Raw genomic sequence first — 13,333 nt, forward strand, 5'->3', positions numbered from 1 at the left:
TCCCCAACGTCTGGCCTGATGTCTTGTTTTAAAACAATTTTTTATTTTGAAATAGTTCAAGACTCACAAAAGTTGCAAAGACAGTATGGAGAGTTCCTGTTTACCTTTTTCCTCAGTTTCTTTCAATGATAGTATCTCAGACACCACGGTACCTCGTCCACACCAGGACACTGCTGCTGGCACAGTGCACGTTATCAGCTCAGGCGCACACCCTGTTTGCTTCCACCAGATTTTGAAGGATCTCTCTCTCCGTCCCTTCCCTCCCTCGTGGTCTATAGATCCATAACTTTTAACCACACGTGTAGACTCCAGTAACCACCATCTCAGTCAAGACACAGAGCTGAGGCTGGGAGCAGTGGCTCACACCTATAATCCCAGCACTTTGGGAAGGCGAGGCGGGAGGATTGCTTAAAGCCAAGAGGTCAAGACCAGCCTGGGCAATGTAGTGAGACCCATACCCCGCTATCTCTACAAAAAATTTAAAAAATTAGCTGGGTGTGATGGTGTGAGCCTGTATGTAGTCCTAGCTACTCGGGAGGCTAATGAAAGAGGATTGCCTAACCCCAGGAGTTCAAGGCTGCAGTGAGCTATGATCGTGCCACTGCACTCCAGCTTGAGCAAAAGTACAAGACCCTGTCTCTTAAAAACAAACAAAAAGACACAGAATTATTCTATCGACCCAAAGAAACTCTCTTATGTTACGCTTTAATAGCCTGGCCTGATTTTTTTTCTTTCTTCCTTTTATTAATATATGAAACATGTATGATACATTGTATAAACTGCACTAATATTAAGCATGTAAACTATACAATAAAAAGCTAAAAAATTTTACTTCTATTTTAGAGCTTTCTGGACATATAATTTAGATACCAAAAAGTCTACCCTGCCCATCTGAAGTGTAAAGTTCATTGGTTCTTAGTGTATTTCAGGGTTGTGCAATCATCACCATAATCTAATTTTAGAACATTTTAATTATCCCCCAAAGAATCCCCATTAGCAGTCACTCCCCACCCCCACCCCTCCACTTTCTGTCCCTACAGATTTGCTTACCCTGGACATTTCAAATAAATGATACTGTATAATACATGGGCTTTTGTGACTGGCGTCTTGCACCTAGCACAATATTTTCAAGATCCTTCCAAGTTGTGGTATGTATCAATACTGCATTCCTTTTTATAGCTAAATAATGTTCCCATGTAGGCACATACCACATTTTATCTGTCTGGTCATTAGTTGATGGGAATTTGGGCTATTTCTACTTTTTGGCTATTGTGAATAATGCTGCTGTGATCGTTCATGTGTAAGTTTTGTGTGGATATATATTTTCATTTCTCTTAGATGGATGCCTAGGAGTGGAATCGCTGGGTCACACGGTAGCTCTGTAGCTAACATTTTGGGGAACTGCCAGACTGACTGTTTTCCAAGGTGGCTGTACCATGTACAATCCCACCAACAATATATGAGGGTTCCAGTTTCTCCTCATCTTTGCCAACAATTGTTACTGTCCCTTTGATCCTGTCTGAGTGGGTGTGAAGTGGCATCTCATTGCGGTTTTCGATTTGCACTTCCCTGAGGACTAATGAATGATGCAGAGCATCTTTTCACATGTGATCTCTTTTCTAAAATTCACTTTAAGCTGGGTACAGTGGTGCGAGCCTGTGGTCCCAGCTACTTGGGAGGCTGAGTGGGGAGGATTGCTTGAGCCCAGGAGTTCGAGACCAGCCTGGGCAACATAGCAAGAGCCTATCTCAAAAAACAAAACCAAAACCACTTTCCCTAAGCTCTTAGGTGGAGACAGTACGGAAGAAAGGTACGTGTGGATGTGGAAAGGTCAACCTGCAGCTACTCTCCACGCACAGGGAGGCCAGGGCTTGGTCTGGGTTAGCTAAGGAAGAGGAAAGGAACCCCGAACCCCATGAATTGGGATCTATTTTGGAAGAAAGAGAGTAAGAAAGGGCAATTTCCAGGCCTTGGGGAGTCTGTGCAGACTGGGGTCAGCAGCGAAGCTGAGCCTCCGTTTCCAGAGTGGCAGGAGCCTGGCTGTGGTGCTCGAGCACATCACTTAACTCTGAGTGAAGTCACCCCATCTTGCCTTGTAACTTGGAGCACCACTGAGGGCACCTAGAAGAGTTCCTAGTTGTCAAATATTTGAAATGCTGTCAGATAAAAGAGGAATTGGACTGATTCGGTACAGGTCAGTGGTCAGAATTAGAGGCAGGTTTGGGCTCCACATAAGAGAATTTTTTCTAATAGTCTGAACGATCTGCAGTGGGTTGTAACACCCCAGCTGTTGTGAATCTGTTCCCAGTGAGCTATCAGCATGTTTCAGAGGAAGAAAGGGCAGATTTGATGGATGATGAGATCTACTATGACCCCAGTCTCACCATCTGTAGAATGAGTTGAGACTAGTTAATGTGTAAAGATACACAGGTGCTTTCGCATGGTGCTGCAGCTTCCAGACCAGTTAATAACTACTGATTGGGTGACAGTGGGTCCCCAGCACAGTTCTAGGGGCTCTGGGCTTACAGAGAAGTTTAAGGATAGCAACGGCTGACACTATTTTACTGCCACTTGTTAAGAACCACATTGGCTTTAACACAAATAGACTCTTTTTAATCCTACCAACAACCCTATGAGGTAGGTACTATTATTATCACCAATCTGCAGGCGAAAAACCGAAGCACAGAGAGGTTAAGTAACTAGCTCAAAATCACACAGCTAGTAAGTAATACAGCCAGAGAACAAATGCAAGCAGCCTGACTCCACAGCCCACTCCCTTCATTATTACGCCACATCACCAAGATGTGGCTTCAGGTAGATTTTAGCCAATTTGGAAAAACCTGATTTCATCCTATGAAACCATTTTGAAAATACACGAGGCAACCTGAAATTTAGGGGTAGTTGTTGTGGCTTCTTAAAAGTGCAATTTGAGTTGAGAGAACACAAAGCTCAGAGTACGGATGCCTGGTTGGCTTTCCTTATGAGGAGGGAGAAGGCTGTGCACAGGGCAATGACTGTGTGCGGGGCATCCACCTGGGAAGAAATTCCGCAAAGAAATGGGCAATTTGGAAGAGTCTTTATGGGCCTTAAATCAGCTCACCGGAGTCCCGGGGAAGGATCTGGAAGGAAAGACTGCTGACAATTGCAGCATGCTGAGGTACTGGAGTGGGCGCCCAGGCACGTGTTCACTGGGGACATCCCCATTTTTAGTCGGAGACCTTGTGTTATAGAGAGGGTTCTGTGACCTTCCCCCCCAAACCCCGCCCTCCGCTGTGCAGAGCCCTCGTGCAACGAGGAACCAGCAATCCAAATGCCAATACCGTGGCGGGGCCGCCCTGCTCCCCAGGGAGCCTGGCCCCTGCTCCCGGACACAGCGACGACCAGCTCACGTGCTCCCCAGCCACGCCGGAGCCCAGGGGGCACCTACCTGCGCCGAGGGTCCACTGACCTCAGAGAGCAGCAGCGCCAGCCTCGCTGAGCTCCGTCTCGCCGCGGAACGGGGGTTCTCCAGTCGTTCACGGGGCCAGGCCTGCGGAGGCCGCAGCCCTTGTTGGGGGAACCCCAGAAACTGTCGCTGGGTGACTAGAAGCGCTGCAATGCTTTGCCGTCGCTGCCGCAGACACAGAGCTGCACTGAGTCCCCCGTGCGCAGGCGGCTCCAGGCGCTGAACACAGGCGCGCTCGTGGGAGAGAAACTTCATGTGGAGAAACCCCCTAGCTGTTCTTTTTCTTTTTTTTCCAAATTGAGAAAATAAGCCATTCTTTTTTTCCCTAGTGGCAGTTCAGAGTTCAGGGCCGGGGAGTTGGAGAGGGAAGTCCTTGGACTCCAGAAGCCAGAGACTGAGGCAGCAGGGCCCTGGCTGTCCTCGGGTGCACCCACCTTGGGGCTTGCTCTCCGGCTCTCTCCTCTGGCTTTATGGGCGCTTGCTCCCTCCTGCCCTGCCCTCTCCCCGTTGGTGACCTGGCAGTGAAGGGAACATCCCCTGCTCAGCGGCTTGAATTGCCTTTTATGCCCCGGCCAGACGCATCCTTGTTGGCCGCTGAGTTTGCAGTGCGGGTACCATGGGACAGCCAGGAGCTGTCCCGATGTCGTCCAGCAAGAAAGATGGGGCGGCTTCTCTGGGCCTTCCCAGCACACCCGAGAGGGAGGGGAGTCTGTGAATAAATCCCGGGCAGCTGCAAGAAAGGGCTTTTGCTCATTGCACAACTAAGGTGGAAACACCTTCACCTGCTCCCTCTCCGGGGCGTGGGTTTCCTGAACAGGTGCCTCCCTGGACCCTCCCCTCTACGCCATGTTCACTCAAACAGGAATCGAAACCTCTCAGAGCCCAGAGGCTGTTGTTTCTCTTCCTTTTCTAAAGCTGCATCCACCCGTGAGCACCAGAGAAATCTGCCTCGCCTACCCTTGGCTTCCTGTGGAAGCTGACGGAACCTCAGTCTCTCATCACACTGTGGCCAGCCTCCTGCTCACGACCAGTGGGCTAGTGGGTGTCCGTGGTTAAAGTAGTGCCCCTCCCGGGAACACCCTCGTTTCAGTCGTGGCCCACTGGGACAGCAGGCCTTAACGCAAGGTGCGGTGGGCAGAACGATGACCCCCTCAAAGACGTCCACCTCCTAGTCCCTGGAAACTGAGGCTGTGCTACCTTACAGGGCAAACAGGAATTAAGGCAGCAGATGGAGTTGAGGTTGCTAATGAGGTGACCCTGAGATGGGGAGAGGAGCCGGGATTATCCCAGTGGGCCCAATGTCATCGCAAAGGTCTTTCTGAGTGAGAACCCGTGAGAACCTTTCCCAGCTGCGTTCACAGACAGAGCTGTGGCAACAGAAAACGTGCAAGAGGTGCAGTGTTGCTGGCTTTAATGATGGGGACAGGGCCATAAACCAAGGGACATGGACAACCTCTAGAGGATGGGGCAAGCATGAGTGGAACCCTCCCTTAGAGCCTGCAGAAAGGCAAGCAGCCCGGCACACAGCTTGATTTTAGCCCAGTGAGACCCACGTCAGACTTCCGACTTCCAGAGCTGCAAGAAACTACGTCTGTGCTGTTTAAGTCACCAGGTCTGGGTCATTTGTCACAGCAACAACAGGAAATTGATATAGGGGGATGGCAGGCCCCAGAGGGATTTTGAAGGCAGTTGGGACACGCAGGAGTTTCTCAGTAAGTGCAGTGTTGGCAGTACTTATTGTGTCTTTGGGACTGGCTTTGGAGAAGAGAAGAGGGAACAGGGTTTACAGAGAGAGTAAGAACCTGGGACGGGTCACACCGGAGTGTCTGCTTTTGCCTTTTCTAAATGTGTGGGTAGAGGTCAGCGTGGAGACCTGCCTTTTGTGTTTCCAATTCAAGGAAACACACCTCATTTCTCCCTGTGCTTGTGAGAACAGTAAGTCAAATGAAATGTTTAAAGGACTATGCAGGCCGGGCATGGTGGCTCACGCCTGTAATCCTAGCACACTGGGAGGCCGAGGCAGGAGGATTGCTTGAGCTCAAGACCAGCCTGAGTCTTTCTATTTCAGCCTGAGTGGTCTTTCTATTTTTTTCTACTAAAAATAGAAAGATTAGCTGGGCATAGTGGTGCACACCTCTAGTCCCAGCTACTCGGGAGGCTGAGGCAGGAGGATCCCTTGAGCCCAGGAGTTTGAGGTTGCAGTGAGCTATGATGACACCACTGCACTCCACCTGGGTGACAGAGCAAGACTCAAAAAAAAAAAAAAAAAAAGGACTATGCAAATGGCAAGCATACACAATCATAGACATTGTCTCAGGTGAAGCCCTTGACTTTGCCCAGCTTAGTTTATCTGTCACCTAAACAAAGAAGGATTGTGACACAGACATGTAAATTGTGATCTGTCTGCTGGGAGGAGCCTTGTGCCCAGCATGGAGACAGGGAGGGGCAGTTTGGAAGCACAGGGAAAGTGGACCCTCCCTCCAGGTGAACCACCTGGTGCCTCCAGGCCCTTCTCTGGCCCCACACACCCCATCTGCCCTCCCTGAGGCTGACCCTGCATTTAAAGGTGGTGGAGGCAGGGCCTGGTCCTCAGAGTGACAGGCCACATGCCATGTGGAGGGAGGAGCTCTGGCCATGGCGTCAGAACTTGTGAATTCCAACCCACACTCTGCTGTGGACTCTGATCTCACACACTCTGGATCCCCGTGAGCCCTGGTTCCTCATCTTTTAGAGGAAGAAGATGACCCACTTCACAGGGTACCTGGGAGAGTCTGGGTGCTCTCTAGGGGCCGACACTGCCAAGCTCTCTATCTGCATTATTGGACGGGGCAAAGTACGTGGAAACGCTTGGTAAAGGGCAGTCTTCATTTCCTAGAGTGGCTACAAGAAATTACCAAGATCTTGGGGGCGTAAGACAACAGAAATTTATTCTCTCACAATTCTGGAGGCTGGAATTCTGAGGTCAAGTGTCAACAGGGCTGTGTCCCTCCAGAGGCTCTCGGGGAGAACCTGTACTTTGCCTCATAGAACTTCCAGTAGCTGCTGGCATTTCTTGGTGTTCCTTAGCTTGTGGCCACATCACTCCAGTTTATACCTCTATCTGCGTTTTCTCTTCTCTGTGGGTGTGTCTGCCAATGACAAACAAAATCCTCATCCCACCCCCAGCCAACTGAACTGAACAAACCCTTCTTGGCTGAGGGGACCCCAGAAAATCCTAAAACTGAGTTCCTGGCCATGAAGGGAAGGGAGGTCAGAAACGCCTCATTATACCCCCTCCCTTTTGGAGTTTGGACTAATTGCAAACCGGGCCTAAGGCCATGCAAGGTGAAGGTTTTACACCTGCAAGCCATCAATTTGCTTAGCAGATCACTTTGAGTATATTGTATTTTGCTCTGTGATTAACAGACTTAAACTAACATTCCTTTCTACTGATTCCAAGCCTTTAGACAAAGCTTTGTTTCTTTAACCAATTACAAATCACAGAACCTTTGAATCCTATAACCTGTAAGCCCCACTTGGAGATGGCCAACCTTTCAACGCCAAACCAATGTACACCTTCCGTGTATTGATTTATGAATTTTACCTGCAATTTCTGTCTCCCTAAAATGTATAAAACCAAACTGTAACCTGACCATCTGGGGACCACTTCACTCAAGGCTTCCTGAGTGTGGCTCCTGGGGCCATGGTCACACATATTTGGCTCAGAATAAACCTCTCTAAATTATTTTACAGAGTTTGGATTTTTTCTGTTACTATGTCAAATCTCCCTCTGGCTCTCTTTTATAAGGACACCTGTGGCTGGATTTAAAGCCCACTTGGACAATATCCATGTAAAGATCCTTAAATTAATCACACTTACAAAGACATTTTTACTGTATAAGATCATATTTAAGGCTCCAGGAATTAGGGCCTAATATCCTTGGGTGGGCCATTATTCAGCCCACCAGAAGCCAAACTCAGGTCCACCAAAATTCATGTCCAGCCCACATGAAAAATATATTCCCCTCATCCCAATGTCCACAAAGGTCTCAATTTACTACAGCATCAACTCCACTCCAAAATCTCCTCTAAATCTCACCACCTCAAAAGTCCCAAATCATAAATCATATCATCTAATTTAGATACAATTTAGACTCTGGATCTGTTCCTTCCTGGAGAAAAATTCCTCTCTATCTCTGGACATGTGAAACTGGAAAATAACTTATTTATTCCAAAAGGCGACAGTGGGGCAGGTACGTTATAACAGTTACAGACACTCTCATTCCAAAAGGTGGAAACGAAAGGAAGGAGTCACGAGTCCCAAGCCATTGAGGGATCCAGCAGGGCAGATTCCATTAAGCTTCAGGGTCAGGGAAGAATCCTCTGTGGCCTGAGGCACGGCCCTCTGGGCCTGTGGCTCCGATGCCAGGGACGAGGACCTGAGATCTTTGTGCGCCGTTACTCATCTACTGTGCCAGTGTCAGTTGATGTTATTGTGTCAGCTGTATCAAAGCGTATTCCTCTCTAAGAGCATAACATCTTTAGCATAATTGTATCTTTGTTATCGCCAAGGCAAGCCTGACGGATGATCACTACTCAGCCCCCTGGCCCCTATGGAACCAAGCTACCTGGCCGCTCCCTTCTTTCTGGCCTGTGGCTCTGCCCTGGCTGATGTCACGAGCGGGATGCGAAGACAGGCAGGACTGACTTTGAACTGGAATTGCCATCTCTGGGCAGCTAGCCACAAGCCGTTTCATTCCCTCCCTCCTCAGCAAACGTGGCCATTCCAGCCACTGTTCAAGCCACTTTCCCTGAACGCCCGGGAGCAAGCTAAGGATTGAAGGGCACCAGCGTGTCCTAAAGCACTTCACTTATTTGCCCACAGCACCTGTCAGGCCACCAGCTCTGAGCAAGTCCATGGTCGTCCTGCCCCCTCCAAAGAGTGGACTTTCCTGTACAGAGACATTACAGAGTCCTGCACGAATGACATCCCCGCTGGCTGCCTCTTGCCTGGTCCTTTCCATAGTCTTCCCACATATGGCGCGTTGGAAAGACCCTGACTCAGTTGTGCTTTGAAGAAGCCAGCATATGTCTGCAGGATGAAGACAGAGGCAGGTTAGCCAGGGACCTCCTGGTGTGAAAGCTCCTGGGATCCACCCTGTCCACACAACCGCCACAACACGGCCACAGCAATCTGGGGTCCTCGGGCTGAGAGGTTAATGGGGCTGGAGTCGGTTCTCATGCTAACTTCTCGCTTCTCTCCAGATTCCTCTCCGGCTGCCTTCACCCTGCTCACCCCCTATTTACTGACCCCTCCTCCTCAAAACAGACCTGTCCCATGTCCTCAGAGCCCCATGGAGCTCAGAGCCCTCTAGCTTGGACCCAGCTTGCGTTTGGTTTCATCTCGTGGGCAGTGAGAATCCATGTGTTTTCCTAACAGGAAAATGCCTGCATGCAAAGTGTCTCAGGAAAAAGCATTTGTGAGCTTATTGGGATGGGAGAGGAGCACTTCATTTCCACGACAACAGGGTGACAGACAGAAGAGCCCTGGGCCGGGTGTCAGCAGCACGACTGCACCTCTGGGCGGGAGGGCGCCATCCTGTCCTTCCAGGGACACAGCGTGGGTGCCCCTTACAGGTCTTTGCCTGCCCCTGTTAGCTGTGAGGCCATCATCTGGTTACCAGGGCGGCCTGGGGCTAGTTAGTAGCTGATGAGCCAAGTTAATGCCGTTTAAGAACCAAGTTAATAAACTATGTGGTTCTCCCTTCTGGGAGACACATCTTAGCAGGATAACTCAAGGGACAAGCGATTTTAATACTGATACCACAGGTGACAGGACAGCAGGACAGGTGGGGATGCTTTAGGGAGGGGAGGGTTTTAAAATCTCTCCATTTCATCAGCCAGGCAGCCTCTCCTGGTAAGACCTGGCTGTGGACCCAGACCACCGAACCGCAGGCTGTGTCCGGGAAACTTCCATCTGGCCCTTGCTTAAGTCTGACCCACGGACGTGTCAGAGGGACCCTCCTGGAACCGTGCACTTCCCAGTGTGGAGACATGCCTCACGATTTGGATTTTCTGCCTTTTGAGCCACCTTGGCTAACATAAAAGAAGTGTTTTGGGGATGAAAACATCTGAGTTTTCAGAGAGAGAAATGGAGAGATTGGGAGAGAGCCAGGTGCCTAATGGAATTCAGTCAGGTACGTGAGACTCAAGTTGCCAGACTGAGCTCTTTCCCTAAAACCATGAAATGAGACTTTTGACGAACAAGAGCATTCAGCCCCCTCTCAGAGCACACCTGGCAGGATCCGTCATCCCTCTTGTCCCTGGTGGCGAGGGGAGGACATGGAGGATGGTCCCTGGCACCTCAGAAACCCATTCCCTCCCCTTCCGCACCTGCCCCCCCCATCATCCAGGGGTGGGAACAGAGGCTGTGCCTTTATTAGAATAACAAAGGGACAGTTCAGGGAGGCCCGCTTCCTTACACATCTACTGCCATGTCAGTTGTATTTAACTCACACTAGTTTTGAGCCTGGAGCCTCATGAAACATGAAGACTCAATTCTCCAAAACAAATTCAGTAAGGATGTTGTGAGTCACATGCAACTGGCGAGCAGTGTAAAAATTGATTCTAGCGCCACGTGAGTTGCATATAACTCATGCAGAGAAAACAATAAAAAATAACAAATCTTTCATTAAACTAGAAAGGATCATTTTGTTTTTGAAGTTTTTATTCTATTTTCACGATAAAACACCATGGTCCCGGGAAAAAAATGTTTTGCCTAGTGTGGCAACGTGTTAAAGAGTTGATCCAAACAAAACAATGAAGCTACTACCAAAATAGATCAAAGGAAGAATTTGTACTAAAATGATTTCTTAAATGCATCTAATAGTTGTATTTCCTTGCCCTTCTGGTAAGGTGGAGGCGGATCGCCCGACCTGTATAATTTTATTTATCAACCGAATCTTTGATCCAGGAGAAGCTGCACAGAGGTTAGAGGTGTGTGTTTGGCTGTGTTACACGCAGATCTTTTTCTGAAGTTCAGAGAGGAAACTGGCAGCCTCGGCTCCGAGCTCAGTGGCCACTAGAAATCCCATTTTCTGAATCACTGCTCAGATCAAGGCCTAATTCTTCACCCCCACGAAGCTCTCACCATCTGTATTTGAATACTCAGGGCAACCCTTATTCATTTTATTACTTACTTTGATTTTTAAATAAGTCTGTCACTCAAAGGCCTCTGAACTCAAACATTTCAAATTGAAACCACAAAAGCGCAGATCTGTGATATTAAATCCCTCCGAGCAGCAGAAGCAGACAGATGGTTTCTGATGCGGCAGGTCAGAGGCAAAGTAGGAGATCACGCTCTCCTGCTCTGCTATCTTTGTTAATTTCACACTCCCGTTTAACCAATGAAGACACAGCTCAGAGAGCACCGAGATTGTGTGAGTCAGGTCATGTGACCAGAGGCCGCATTCGAGCTCCTGAAAGCATCTGGCTCCGGAACCCACAATCTGAACACCACCCCCTCCTGCTTCTCAACGTCGCCATGTGACTCAGTAAAAATCTTTTAATACGAAGTGTGGGGACTTCCTATTGTCTAACAGGGGCTGTCAAACCAGCCACAGCCTCTTTAAGTGCCTTGCTCCTCAAAGTGTGGTCCCGGGGCCGGCAGCATCAATCCCCTTGGATCTTATTAGAAACATAAATTCTCAGGCTCCACCCCAGACCTGCTGAATCAGAAAATCAGCTGGGGGCGGGAGTAGGGTGGGGCCCAGGAATCTGTTTTAACAAGCCCTCCTGGAGACTCTGTTGCCCACTGAAGTTTGAGAAGCACCGATTTGGTTCCCAACCCCAGGGGAACTTTGCAAACACAGCAATACTTAGCTCCCCCGGCTGGGTATGGGCATCAGTCATTGCTGTTGTTGTTGTTTAATTCTCAAAGTAATTGTGATGTGCGACAAGGTTGGAGAAGTGCAAGTGTCATACCAAGAGCAGGATTTTGAAGTTCAGGAACTGAGTTCCAATTCCTGTTCTGCAACGTGACTCAAATAAGACTTAAGCTTTCTAAGCCCCACTTTGTGCATCTGTTCCAAATAGAAGTGAGCATGGAATGAGAACAGTCATTAAACAGTGTAGTTTTTGGACGACTGCAGGTGCTCAGTGAACGAATTCCTTCTAAGCTGCCAGCCTAACCACACCTCCCTGCGGATGCTGGAACACGTTAGGATATGGGAAGGAGGATCGGGGTGCTATAGGGCATGTCATGGGCTATGACCTTCGAGGCCCTGTCCAGTGCTGAGGGCCAGCCACACGGACACACACGTGTGCACTCTCTGCAGACATTTGGTTCGGATCTGCAGGAGGTGCAGCACAGACTGTGTGGCTTAAACAACACACAGTCCCACAGGTTGGGAGTCCAAGATCGAGGTGTCATCAGGGTTGGTTTCTCCAGAGGCCCCTCTCCTGCCTTGGCTTGTGGATGGCTGTCTTCTCCCTGTGTCCTCACATGGTCTTCCCTTTGTGTGTCTGTGTCCTGATCCCCTCCTAAGGACCCCAGCCAGACCTCACACTGGATTAGGGACCGCCCTAGAGACCTTTTTAACTTCAACTCCCCTTTAAAGGCCGTCTCCAAATGCAACCACACTGTGAGGTGCTGGAATTAGAACTTCAACGTAGGAATTTTGGGAGGGGACACAATTTGGCCCATAACAAGGCCCAAACGCTTATTTTTAACTTCTGAAAAGCTGACACACGTGGCTTAGTGACGTCACTCTGTAGCTTCACATGTCTCACGGCACGTGGCCCTCACGAGTCCCTGCCATCTGCCAGGGGAGCTGTACTTGGGGCCGGCCAGGGCGGGGCAGGCTTCCCTCGGGGTAGGTGGGGCCCACCCTCCCTTCCTCCCCTCTCTCTTTCTCCACCAACGCTGCGGGGACATTGGCCTCCCCCTGCTGCCCGAAGCTGGACATCTGTTGGGGGGTGTCTTAGGCTGCTACAGCAAAGCACCGCAGACCAGGCTGCTCATCAACAACAGAAACTTATTCTCACCATTGCAGAGGCTGGAAGTCCAAGATCAGGGAGCCCGCGAGCTCAGGTTCAGGTGAGGGCCCCCTTAAGGGTGCAGACAGCCAACTTCTCATTACGTCCTCACACGGAGGAGAGGGCCAGAGAGCTATCTGGGCCCCTTTTATAAGGGCACTAACCCCGTTCATGGGGCTCCACCCCCATGACCTCACCACGTCCCAAAGGCCCCACCTCCCAGCACCACCACCTTGGGGGGTCGTAGCGGCAGCTTTTCGCTCTGAGCTCGGTAGCAAAGGAATAATTACCCGAAACACATAGTGTTTAGAGAGAAGGGGAGAGACCAAAGTCTGAAGGAGAAAATGCCCTTCTTAGCTAAGGTCCTTCCCGTATTTAATTCCAATGACACGTGCAAAAGGTCAGGGCCGTTTGCTAATTTCTTTAACAGCTTCCATACAGGTTAGCTGTTTTCAGCTGAACTTTACACACAGCAAACAAGCAGCTTCGGGCAGGTGTTTTCACCTGTCCCTCATTCACCTGCTCACGTTCTTTCCATCCAGCCTTTCTTCCAGACCCAGCCCTCACGGGGGTAGCATTCCAACACAGGAATTTGGGGGGACACAAACATTTAGCCTATTGTAGGTGCCTCCGCTTGGCCACTTATGTGATAAAATGAGTGATACAGTGAAGCCCATGAAGTGTGCAGTCAGCGTGGCTGTCACTGCCAAGGCCCCTGTGACCCGCTGGCCAAATTCCACATCTTCAGCTCTAAAATCTTGGGTTTCTCTCAAACCCCTAAAGTGCAGAGAGCCTCGAAACCCCTGGTGCAGTGGGGTGGGGGAGTGGGAGGGGGAGGGCAGCTGCCCACGCTGCCCTCGGCTCAGCCCCGGC

The sequence above is a fragment of the Propithecus coquereli genome, unplaced genomic scaffold (genome assembly GCF_000956105.1).
Source record: "Propithecus coquereli isolate 6110/MARCELLA unplaced genomic scaffold, Pcoq_1.0 Scaffold66, whole genome shotgun sequence".
NCBI lineage: Eukaryota > Metazoa > Chordata > Mammalia > Primates > Indriidae > Propithecus > Propithecus coquereli.